A 12,249-nucleotide genomic window follows, 5' to 3' on the forward strand; every position below is an offset into this window, starting at 1 on the left:
CCTGCCTTGGGTAACTTCCTCTTCCGTCCCAACCCCTTCCGGAGGTTGTTTGTCTCATCGAGTTTCTCCCCCCTCATTCAGGGTCACATCCTTATCACATTCTTGCTCAGGCTGAGGCTCTTATCAGTCTTGTTCTCATGCAGGATTGCTCACATGTCCATTCTCTCACAGAAAGTCCTCTTGAATCCCAACAGTTTTTTCCTTTTCTTTTTTTTTTTTTTTCCTCAAGGAAACAGAACAAAATGGATGAAACTTTTCTTGTTAATTAAATCTTTGACCTATTTCCATTCCGCACTTATCCTCCTTCCAAAGAAAATACTGCTGCTGGCAAAAGACACACATAGGACATCACAGATCCACATTTTTTTTTTTTCTGAAAAGCACGATTTTATTATGCCTGTAAATATTGACAGAAATGTTACCCATATTTATTAAAATAATCTTAAAAGTAATATTGTAAACATTTCACTTTCCCTTAGACAGTTCTGGACTGATGGTAGAAGGGAATCAGAATATGGAATAGTTGACATTCAAAATTAGCCAATAGGCTTCTTAAAATAAAACAAGTGCAAATAGTGACAAAGAATGAATTAGATCATGCGTTTATCTATTGACATAAATGTAGGGTACAGATAAAATATCTCTTTAACGTCAGTCTTGACTGGATTAGTTTAGTAAAACCTCAGTACAATGTACAAAGTTTCTCTGTGTAGGCAAGCAAATAACCAGAAGAATATTATGACTTTCACTCACTACTGAGTTGGACTGTCTTTGAATGCCATATTCCATTTATCCCTCCCTAAGCAGCCCATCTGCAATGTCAGCACTTTTCCCATCAACTTGAATGAAACTAAATGCAATGGAATGCACAACGATTTGTTAAATATGTCCCATAAGCAGGCATTACTGTGTCATCGTCGTGTACTCATGCAGCATGTTTATAAATTACATTGTCATCATGAGCCTCTTTCATGCATTTTGTTTGTCCTTGCTGTCTTAAAATACATATTGGTTATCAGTCAAAGCTGTAGGAAATATCCTACAAGGTCATTCAGTGCAAAACAGATGTTCATCTAATTTATAGTGATAAACATGTGCTTGTGCTTTATTAGACAAAATATTAGGTAATAAATTAAAGGAAATATTATCTTGCAGAGGGTTAATCAACCTGACCATTTGCTGTGTAATTTATTTTACTATTCAGGAATTTAAATGTTTTGGGTTTGGTAAGCTGTTTTTTTAACACATAAAATTAGTGTGGCTGCAACAATATTTTATAACTACATCTATATATAGATAAAACAGTAATAAAAGACAAGTGTTACAGTAACGGTGATTATTCATCAGGACATTAACATGAGTAATTTGCTGATGATCTTTCATATGTAATACTGGAAAAGCAAATTTTCATTGCCATTTCCTACTCTAAGTTTTACGGAAAGTTTATTCCTGAAGTAAGCAGTAAAACCATGTTAAAATTCAGAATAGGTTTTAACCTTTAGGTTGTAATACTTTATTGCCCCTTCCTCTGAAAGAGCTATATTATTTAGATAATTGTTTATTTCCATTAATGATTGTTCCAGAAATTTTTCTCAACCAACCTAGAATACACACAATCACAACAATTTCTGAAAAAACAATTTGTACTGTTAAATCAGGGGTGTTACTAAGTTTCTCCAAACTAGGCCAAGATATGAAGCTTCTCCCCATCTCTGTAATAAAATTGTCTTGTGGTATTTTTTTCAAAATTAATAAGATGTTGTTTATTTTGACTTTTTTTTTTAAAGAGGTCTTGATTTGAATTCCAGTGTTTGACAATGCATGCATTAGTCAAGTGGAGGAAGGACAGGCTTATGGCTGATATTCCCTCTGTCACTCTCATTTAATGAGAAGACATTTGATATTAATTTGCCACAGGACTTACTTACAAAGCTTCCAATATAAAACACCCCCATGTTGCAGCACAGTATTACAAAAGTTGCACACATGCAGTTTGCCATTTCCTTCCTCTATATGGTAACGTATGCCAGGTACTGCTGGTTAGTCTGCTTCCTCATAGCACAGGGAGAAACCATGCACTGTGGATACAACTAAACTGGAACAAATGCACACACACATGTGCACAGACGTGGTTTCTTAAAATGCTCAACACTAATTTATTGAGGAGGTATATGTGCTGCACCACATATGTCAAAGCACAAACCATAGCAACAAATCCTACAGTCATCATTCAAGACTTGATATGTCCTTTTAGGAGTGTTTTGTTTCTTAGCTTGTATGTAGAAATTAAGGACTTTCTCTTCACCTCTAAATAAAACTAGAATTTGACTTATTGAGTGAAGTATATAAGATATACTATGATATATCTAGGATATAAGAAATTGCTTCAAGCAAAAATCACAGTGCCACAGAACTGAAGTAAACACATGGAATTTTGACAAACTCCAGAGAAATGCCTTCACCAGTTCTTTTAATTCCTAGTATAACATAAACATTCTTTCAGGAGAATTAGTTTCATTTTTAAGGTTTTGACATGGACCTATACTATTTAAATAAACCTCAAGTATTAGTCTGAAGGAATTAAAACATTTGGAGAAAAGGACGTCTTTCAAGATGACTTCTGTCTCTGTAAAGACAGCAGCTCCTGGTGAGTTTCTGTGGGCATTCAAATGCAACCTTTCTTTCCTTGCTGCCCTACCAAAATAAATGTTTCAACATAAAAAACTAGCCAAATGGCTTACTGATTCTTACCATCTTTTTCAAAAGTACAGGACTGTTTTATGAAGATAAACCCATGGTTCAAAGACCTCACTCAAGGATTAATCTGTCAAGTAGAGTCACAACCTATTCCAGATTCCTCTGTGACTTTTTATTGAATGGCAACTTATACATACAAAAGGATGGTTTTTACTATTGAAAGTTAAGAACAAAGGGATTTTCTGCAATATTTGTGGACAGTTTTCCTCCACTCTTTTTAGAGGTGTAGTAACAATAAAACAAAAATCTCTCTCACTTTCTTTCTATGGAGAAGCAAATACAAGTTGTGATGTACATGGCTATGGAAGCCAAGATTTATAACTTGTTTGTACCTCCCAGGTGAGCCCTTCAAAATAATTCACTATACACATAGAAACCTGGAACAGTTCATGAGTCCTTTGTCTAGAATACAAGGCTGGAAAAGTAGAGATGACAGTGAAAGGAGAGCATATATATATGTAGAGTTTACTTCAATTTCTGCTTGTCCGTTAAGGAGATATACATCCACTCTCATTCTTTCTGTATAAAGTGCACATCTGTCTTCAGTATGAAGAATAATTTATTTTCACCTCTGTCCTGTCTAAAATACCTAGGAGAATCTTCTCCAGAAGTATAAAACATTTGTTTTACATGATGGATTATTATTGGGCATATTCAAAATGCTGTCAAGAAACTAGAAAGAATGATATTCATAGACCTGCCAAGTTTAATTCATTTTCAATGAGTCTTACTCTATTTTACTGACAATTTGGAGCATTTTGGGGTATAGAAAGTGATTCATAAGAATTTTGGAGAATCCCTTGAGAACTAATATCATTATAATGTTATCAGGACTATTCCTGCTAATGAGACATTTTAATGTCTCCCATAATTTGTTTCTGTTTTCTAATGGTGTGTTGAATAGTTTTCCAGTGGGTCTTTTTTTATTGTATCCTTCACAGGTGACAGGAAAGATGAAGAATGCATGCACAGACACAGAGTAAAATAGTTAACTGTTTTAAAAAGATAGTTCAATTTGTATACTACAGAAGTGTACCAACATCCAGAGATTTTCTTCAGAAATTGCAGGCAAGAAACAGTCTTCCTATCCTATCTGAGCTTGTGAGATCCTGAAAAATTATCTAAAATTAAAAGGAAAACCAATGATTACAAAAATGGGGATAAAACCCAGCTACCAAATGAAAATCAGTATATGATGCAGATATTATAATTATTTTTTACTGTCTTCTCTTAAAAGAAAAAACTTTATCATATTTTCTTAGTTAAATGTTCTCCAGAGACGTTTTCCATTTTCTTTTTGAAAATGAAACTAATTTCCCCCCCCCCCCCAAAAAAAAAAAAAAAAGAGAAAAAAAAAAAGAGACTACCAATGCTGATGGAGCAAATAAGAAGAGTATATAATTTTTCAAAACTTCTCTCTCTGGACTCTTGGGAAGACCTTGCCAGTACATCCTTTATCTGTGATCTCAGCAGTACCACTATTATATATGAAGGAGATGATCTTAAACTTTATTTGCATATAAGTGCTATTCTAGAGCCTTAATTACTTAACTTGCTTTAAAAGTCTGTATTTCTGGTGAATAGCCAACATTTTTGAAAGTTGAAGCCCTGTTGTCCATTAGCTTTTCTACTTCCACAGTTCTTACAGGTAAAAACCAAAGATCGTGTTTGAAGCACTGGCGTGGAATGTAATGCCAACACCACAAAGGACATAATAGTGTTCATAAATCATTGCCTGAGTAGTAAACCTTTAAGAATAAAATCACACTTTTTATTGTTTTGTTATTGTCATAATCATTCCATAAATGATAAATGATCTTCACAGAATACTTTAAGGCAAAATTGAGCTATTTTCAGCTTTACTTAGTATGTTCTCACAGTGAAGAAAAAGAGACAGGCAAAATAAAGCTTTGCTTCCATAGCGGAAACAAAGCTAATGTATTTATTCAAGTGATAGTTTTTTTTTGATATGTGGACAAACAGACAAGATAGATCTTGTTTGGTTCCTTTGCCAAAAATTATAAGTGGTTCATCTAGACAAAAACATACCTTAAGTAGTACTGCATCTTTAATTTCTGTGCCAACCAAATTTTCCAGATCTGAACTCAAAAAATTGTATTCCTTAATAGAACCGATATTTCAAGAACTACTAACATGTAATAGTAAAAATTAAAAAATACAACTAAGCCATTTATAACATGATATATGCAGGTTGCAAGTGTTGATCAACTAAGACAAAGTACAGACTTTCATATGGTCACTGGAATGCAAAAAATAATCACTGCTACTTCTAATAAAATGTAATAAAGGGATGAATACAAAAACATGAAGCACTTTTTAAAGCATCCTAAAGCAGTGTCTTAATATGAGTGAAGAGCATTTGGGATCAGGACCATAACAGTAGCTATTATCAACTCTATTGTTATTTTTCTTTTGATTAAAAAATAGCAAAGCACAAGTTTCTATTGGCCCTAAGTTATTATATGTTTTTTTTTGAGAAGCTATTTAAATGGATTTTGTGCTCAGTTGTGGCTGAAGAATATAAAATTTAGCACTCTAAAGTATCATGCTTCTGGTTTGCTCTACTCCTCAGTAACTCAAATATTCATTATTTCACTTTTTACTCAGAGCTGTAGGATTATATCAGCAACCCACCATGTTCAAAAACATCAAAGCTCAATATGCTAATTCCTGGATACTACTAAACTTTGAAAAATGAGAGACATTAAAGCAAATTGCCTTTGGTGTCAATGTAAGAAATGTTAGAGTTGAAAAATGTTTATGTAACTGATTAATTATGTCTCAGTTGAACCTACGTGTGGTCAAGGACTAAGACTTGAACGAAGATATGGTATTCCTCCCTATCTGTTGTTCCACTGAACAGCAGTGATTATGTGAACTTATTGAAATATCTGTATTACTTACTATGCACCTAAAAGAAGCTGAACACATAGTTTCTAAAATATTATTTCAATTTTTAATTATAACCTATTATTCCTTTCAGGCAAAGAGCATAAAATGCAGTGAGCAAGCACACTAGAATATTCTGTAATGTTCTGAAAGACTTATAAACACTAGCTGCTGCTAGGAAAGTTTCTTTTATTCTATATCAAGCGAGATAAAATACTTGTGAAAAATACAATCATAAATTCACACTGTTCTATTTTTTCTGCTTTTTGTGGTAGGCAGAACATCTCATATGATCAATAGACAAGAGTATTGAGGGGATGTGATTTTACATTGTAGCGTAGCAGTAGGACCCAGTTGTTAACTGGCACTGTTACTCTATGGGACTGTGTGGTGATATGAATTGGCTTTAAACTGGAAGAGAGTAGATTTAGATTAGATGTAAAGAAGAAGTTCTTCACTGTGAGGGTGGTGAGACACTGGCACAGGTTGCCCAGAGAAGCTGTGGCTGCCGCCTCCCTGGCAGTGTTCAAGGCCAGGTTGGACGGGGCTTTGAGCAACCTGGTCTAGTGGAAGGTGTCCCTGCCCATGGCAGGGGATTTGGAACTAGATGATATTTAAGGTGCCTTCCAACACAAACCATTCTATGGTTCTATGAAAGACAATTCTATACTAAATTCTTATATTGCATCATCTACCATTTCAGATCATTTTACATGAGACTTCTGTTCACAGCTCTGTTCAAAGCTTAGCCAACCATCAAATTTATCCCTTTGTAACCCAATCCATGGCTTTCTGTTGTTGCCTCTTTTTTCCTTTTTGGACCATTAGGGTTTTACTCCTCTCCAGTGTAACTCAAAATTCAAATTAAATCCAAAGCCTTTTGGTCCTTGACTCCAAACATGAGAACTTTCACTGCCACAGCTCATTAGTTCTTGGCAGTTAAAAAGGAAAAAATGGCACGGAAGGAAATTTATGTCCCTGTCCTGCTATGTATTCCAGTCCAGCTCTCTTTAGGCAACTAAGGTCCACATCTAAATAACCTCTGTTTTCCATTTTTACCTCCTCATTATCAGATCTCAGAATTCTCTAATGTTCTGGAGCTTTGAATTATCCTGTGGGCTTTCCCCAAACTGTAGCTGATGAGTTGGTACCCTTTCTGTTTCAGCCCGTGTCTGATATTCTTTTTCATTCCCTCATAGGTGGACCTTATTCTAACTTTCTTTTGCTGCTACAGACACAGGTGTATATAACTCTCAGAATAAAATCATAAATTAGCACTCCTACATGTGGATTTTATAAAAAGTAGTTGAATAATTTGTTTGAGAAAGCAGGCAGTAATTTTGCCACCTAAATTAGTGAATGAAACAGTCACACCAAAACTGTGGGGAAGACAAAGTGCTTCTAAAAGTAGGATATTATACTGCTTTGTAGGTATTGATTTCATGAACATGGTAACATTCTTTGTATAAGCTTATCTGTGCAACTGCATTTTACCAGATTAACAGAAAAGACATTCTACTTCGCTACATTACTATGCTACATGCAATATGTAGCACATTCATTTTATATACAAAATAGGAATATTTTCCATAAAGGCTGTATTATAATGAATGTTGGCATCTAAATATCACTGCCAAATCATTTGGACTCTTTTATCATGTAAGCTCATCACCAGCAAAGCAGACAGAACTGGTTTTGCCCTATGAATATTAAGATTCCAAACAATATCTTCAGCCTTGTTTAGTATCCCTTTTATGACATGTTTATTTCTCCAAATCTATTTGTCCTAACCTCTTATGACAGCCTGGATCGCAGCCCTGTACTTGCAGAATGACCTCTCCTACTGCTGTGGGAATTGATTGGCAGGTTATCACATGTGGGCAACCTGGCACCAACACCCTGATCAGGACTAAGCCTGACACAGCTGGCCCTGGCCTGGTAGCTGAAAATTGTTAGAAAGTTGAATTGCTGGGCTGGGGAGAAATAATAATGAGAGAAAGAGTTACTACCAACTAAAAGAAAGACTTTTTCTGATCTGTTTATTAATATAATAAGAAACACCATTATGAATTTTTACTAGGGACCTTGAAGTTAAGAGAAACTTATATAGTGACATCTAATTTTTTATAACTGTGTCAGAGTTTAGTCTTTAAGACAATACAAGGTGATGACTAAACATTAATGGTGGTGAGTAATATATTCTATAAAAGGTCTTTGAGATTTCTGACATTAAATAATATTTCTAGCTTGTGATACCATCAAGACACAATGCCTCTAACTACCCTTCATAAAGGAGAAAATTGCTTGCATCCTTTCACTGATGATATCAAATCTGATTTGTTTATCAAATATGTGGAAGACCTTCAGCATTTGGCAGCTAATACTAAGGATTATCATTCTAGAATAGTTGCTGGAATGGCTGAGAAAACAACAACAAAAAACCTTTCGTAATTAGACATCCAACTGAAAAAGCTTGCTTGGCAGAAATCCAGTGCCTGTATATTAATGTAAATAGCCATTACAGCAACTTTCTTTATTGCTGTTCTCATGAGATCCAACAACACAAATAACGAAGATGTGCCAACTGTTCTCTGCTGGGATAATCTGTTACAGCCAGAAAAATAATGCATGAAATGCCATTGTTCTCACAAAACCTTTCCTATATATAAAAATAAAATGCATTTGTATTTTATTTTTAAACCATAACAGTCGTGTGTATTGCTATTAACTTTTTAAATCTATGATTGATAGTGCAATTCCTTGGATCTAGTAAAGTGTGACAAGCAGAACAACAACAAAAGCATCACTAGGAGTATGTCCTGTTGGAGAAGGACCAGGAGGAAACCATAAAGTTTAGATTTTACCTTTTTTGAGGCACAAAGATATTTTAAATATTGTACATAGTCACCCTTACAAATATTTCCCAAAATTATTGCTAAATTTAATTTTTATTTATCTTAGGAAAAAGACATAGGATACTAATAAGTGTCCAAAAGCACATCTAGTTAGCTGATCCTGTCCCTGTTCTGAAGTAAATGCTTACAGATAATCTCTGCTCTCAACTTTTGAAACCTTATTGCACTAGAAAAAGAAGGAACATGACTGTGCATCTAGGACATCTCTGTCTTCATGCCTCCTCTCTTCTTTTACCCCTCTAAGAAATTAGTATCAGGGAAACAGTATCCAGGGATTTTGAAAAAATATCTGTGCTCAGATCAGAACATTAAGAGGAAAAACTTGTTTTGCCTGTGTCTTTGCTAAATATTTACAAAGAGTTAATGATTTAGAACTACTTGTCCTGCATTCCTAGGTGTACTTACTACACTTTTGTAATTAAGTGTTTCAAGATATAATTTATCACAAATGTATTGCTTATAAAGATTTTTATAAAATCAAGTGAGATCTATTTCACCTTCTTTAACAGAGTTTCACTTGACAAACATCATGTTATTCTTAGTAAAAGGTACATTTTTAAGAAAGCAGTAACTTAAACTTGATTTAGCAAGTGTTAAATTTCTGAATCTTATCGATCACTGCATCTTTTACATGTCTTGGCACCTGTTTTGTACAGAAATTCTATATTGGCTTGTGAGTATTATACAATATCAATCCTGATGGCTAGTAAGCACTGTGGTAGATTTAGTTAATGTGTTTGTTGAGAAAGGTTTTTATTTATTAGCGTACCTCATTTATAAATTTTTCGCTATAAAAACAAAGAAATCTCCTACAAAGTGTGCTTTCATTTTGGAGTTGGGGAGCTGGTTCTGCTGTCTGGTTCCTATCTGCTATATGAAGCTATTCTTCTTCCATTTTTTTCATGTATCTTAGCCATCATTTCCCCCATAGAGCTGAACCACTGGGGAAGGAGCCTTAGCCTTTGCCTACCTATCTTGATACCCAAAAGAAACCAGATTACTGAAACTGTAACAATGGTATTTGTTGCAAAATGGAGTTCTTAGTTTATCATCAGAAACAGCTCAGAAAACAAGGAACAGGACAGGATTGGGCATCTGGTAAGAACAGAGGGGCAGATGGGGCCAGGATCATAATTAGAAAATTTGGCAAAGATGTTTAATTTTGTGTTTATTTGTTTTAAATACTTAAACCCAGAACTGTGTAGAAGCGAGCATCTGGGAGGAGACAGATGGGGTAGGGCAAAAGGTACGGCTGCCAAAACCTTAGGAAACAATAGAGTAACTTCTAGAGAGACTGTTTGAAAGAGGAATTCTGAGGAAAAAATGTGAGGAAAAATATAAGGCAGCCAGTCATGTAGAAACAGAGAAGAGAAATGGGAAGTTTAATTGTGAGCTGTGTTGCTCCTGTCATTTAGACTGTGCAACGCTCAGATTACAAACTCTGTGTGAGGAGATCAAATATTACATGCCTGCTCACTGCTTAAATCAAAGATAGCTCTTGAATGGTGATGAGAGTGTCCTAAACACTAGGATAAAATTATTTTCTAGAAACAGCATTTAAGCAAACCTTCCAGAATCAAGCCATGTCATCATCACAGACTGAAAGAATCCCATCAATTAAACATTATCCACAAGTAGTTAAAGAATTCTACTAGCGGTTGGACTAGATGATCTTCAAGGTCCTTTCCAATCTAGTTGATTCTGCATTTCTGTGAAATGTGAGATATTTACATACAAGTAAAGGAATACAAAACTTGGTATCCCATATCCTTTGACAAAGTTTTAAACAAAACTGATGATCAAAACAAGGAATATGGCTATTCTGCGCACTGGCAAATCTAAGCATTTGTGAAGCTTCAGTAGATTCATTCTAATTTTTTTTACCTGTAACTTTTGTTTTGGTTTTAAGCATCAACCCCCACTCCCTGTTAAGTACTTACAGGGGAGGCATCAGTAGGAATATGAAGGTAACATAGCCACAAGAAACAATTTAGCTACTCTATGAACACAGCACATCTGTAGATCAGTATTAAAAATTTATATAGAAACATATCCCACATTTTTCAGTGATTATGTTGCATATTGATCTATTTTACTAGCTGAAGATAATCAAACTGAAAGCAACTCGCAAATGTAAGTAGACTCTTATAGTTAAATTAAGATTCTTGTATTTAAAACATAGCCTTTCAGCTTGTCTGCCTTCATATAATTAAAAAACTACAAATAAGCAGAAACAACGTGAGAACACTTAATTTTAAACATCTGCTGTCATACCTATCCACAGCCTCACACCCCTATTCATAGCTGCATTTGACTTTTGAGGTGGAATAGAGTTTCTTATTGTACTATAATTACTGAAGGTAAGCCAGTTATCTACTGTCTTTTTATTAATGTTGTCTGCTAGTCTATTATAATAGATTAATAGCTCATATTACCTCTTACTCTTCTTTTCCTGTAATCTTTAGCTAGGTGATATAAGGTCATGTCTACTCTAGCTAAAAGAACTACTTAAAACTAGAGTTTATCAGAAAACCTTTTCTTTCCTGTTGGAATTCCATTTTAGCAGGGTTAAATACAAATGCCATTTTTGAAGACTTTTTGACACAGAAGTTTTTATGGAAGAGAAATTGTAAAAAGTTTCAATTCTGAAATATTACAAATGCACTGTCAGGCTTTAAGCCCAGAAGGCAACTGAGCACCATGAAGCCACTCGGTCGCTCAGTCCTTCCCCGTCACGGATGGGGAGGAGAAAATGCCACAAAAAGTATTGGGAATCAAGACAAGGATAGGGAGGGATTATTCACAAATTATGGTCACTGGCAAAAGACAGAATCCTTAGGGGAAGAAACAACATCAATTTAATTTGAACACCACCACTGCAACCACTTAATTGACCAATCAGAGTAGGACAGTGAGAAATAAAACCAAATCTTAAAAACACCTTCCCCCTACTCATCCCTTCTTCCTAGCACAGGGGGCAGGGAATGTGGACTGTGGTCAGTTCACCACCCATTTCTCTGCCACTCTTTCCTCCTCAGGGGGAGGACTCCTCACACTCTTCACTTGCTCCAGTGTGGGGTCCCTCTCAAGTGAGACAGTCCTCCATGAGCTTCTCCAACATAAGTCCTTCCCACAGGTTGCAGCTTTTCACTGCTCCAGCGTGTGTCCCTTCTGTGGACTGCAGTCCTTCCAGCAACAGACTGCTCCAGTGTGGGCTGCCCTCAGAGTCCCAGCTTTCTTCTGGTGGAGCCACCTGCTCTGTCGTGAGGCACTCCACGGGCTGCAGGTCAGTATCTGCTGCATTGTGGACCTCCACGGGCTGCAGGGGCACAGCCTGACCTCTCACCACAGAATGCAGGAGAGTCTCTGCTCCAGAACACCTCCTCCTCCTCCTCCCAGGGGCCACCTCTGTAGCCCCACCCCCACTACCAAAACCCCACCACACACAAACACAACAGATGCACGTCTATTGAGTCTAAGCATTTTGATGTTTTGTAAATCAAGATTGGATGTTCTTCTAACATGAAAGCAACATCTTCTAATTCTGAAAATACTACACATGACATTCTGTGCATTCTAAGAAATGCTAATGTCAGGGGGTATGTAAGATGTATGGAAGAAGTGGAATGGTCATTTCAACTCTTACAAGAAACATATTTACAACGTA

The sequence above is a fragment of the Athene noctua genome, chromosome 2, assembly GCF_965140245.1.
Source record: "Athene noctua chromosome 2, bAthNoc1.hap1.1, whole genome shotgun sequence".
NCBI classification, from domain to species: domain Eukaryota; kingdom Metazoa; phylum Chordata; class Aves; order Strigiformes; family Strigidae; genus Athene; species Athene noctua.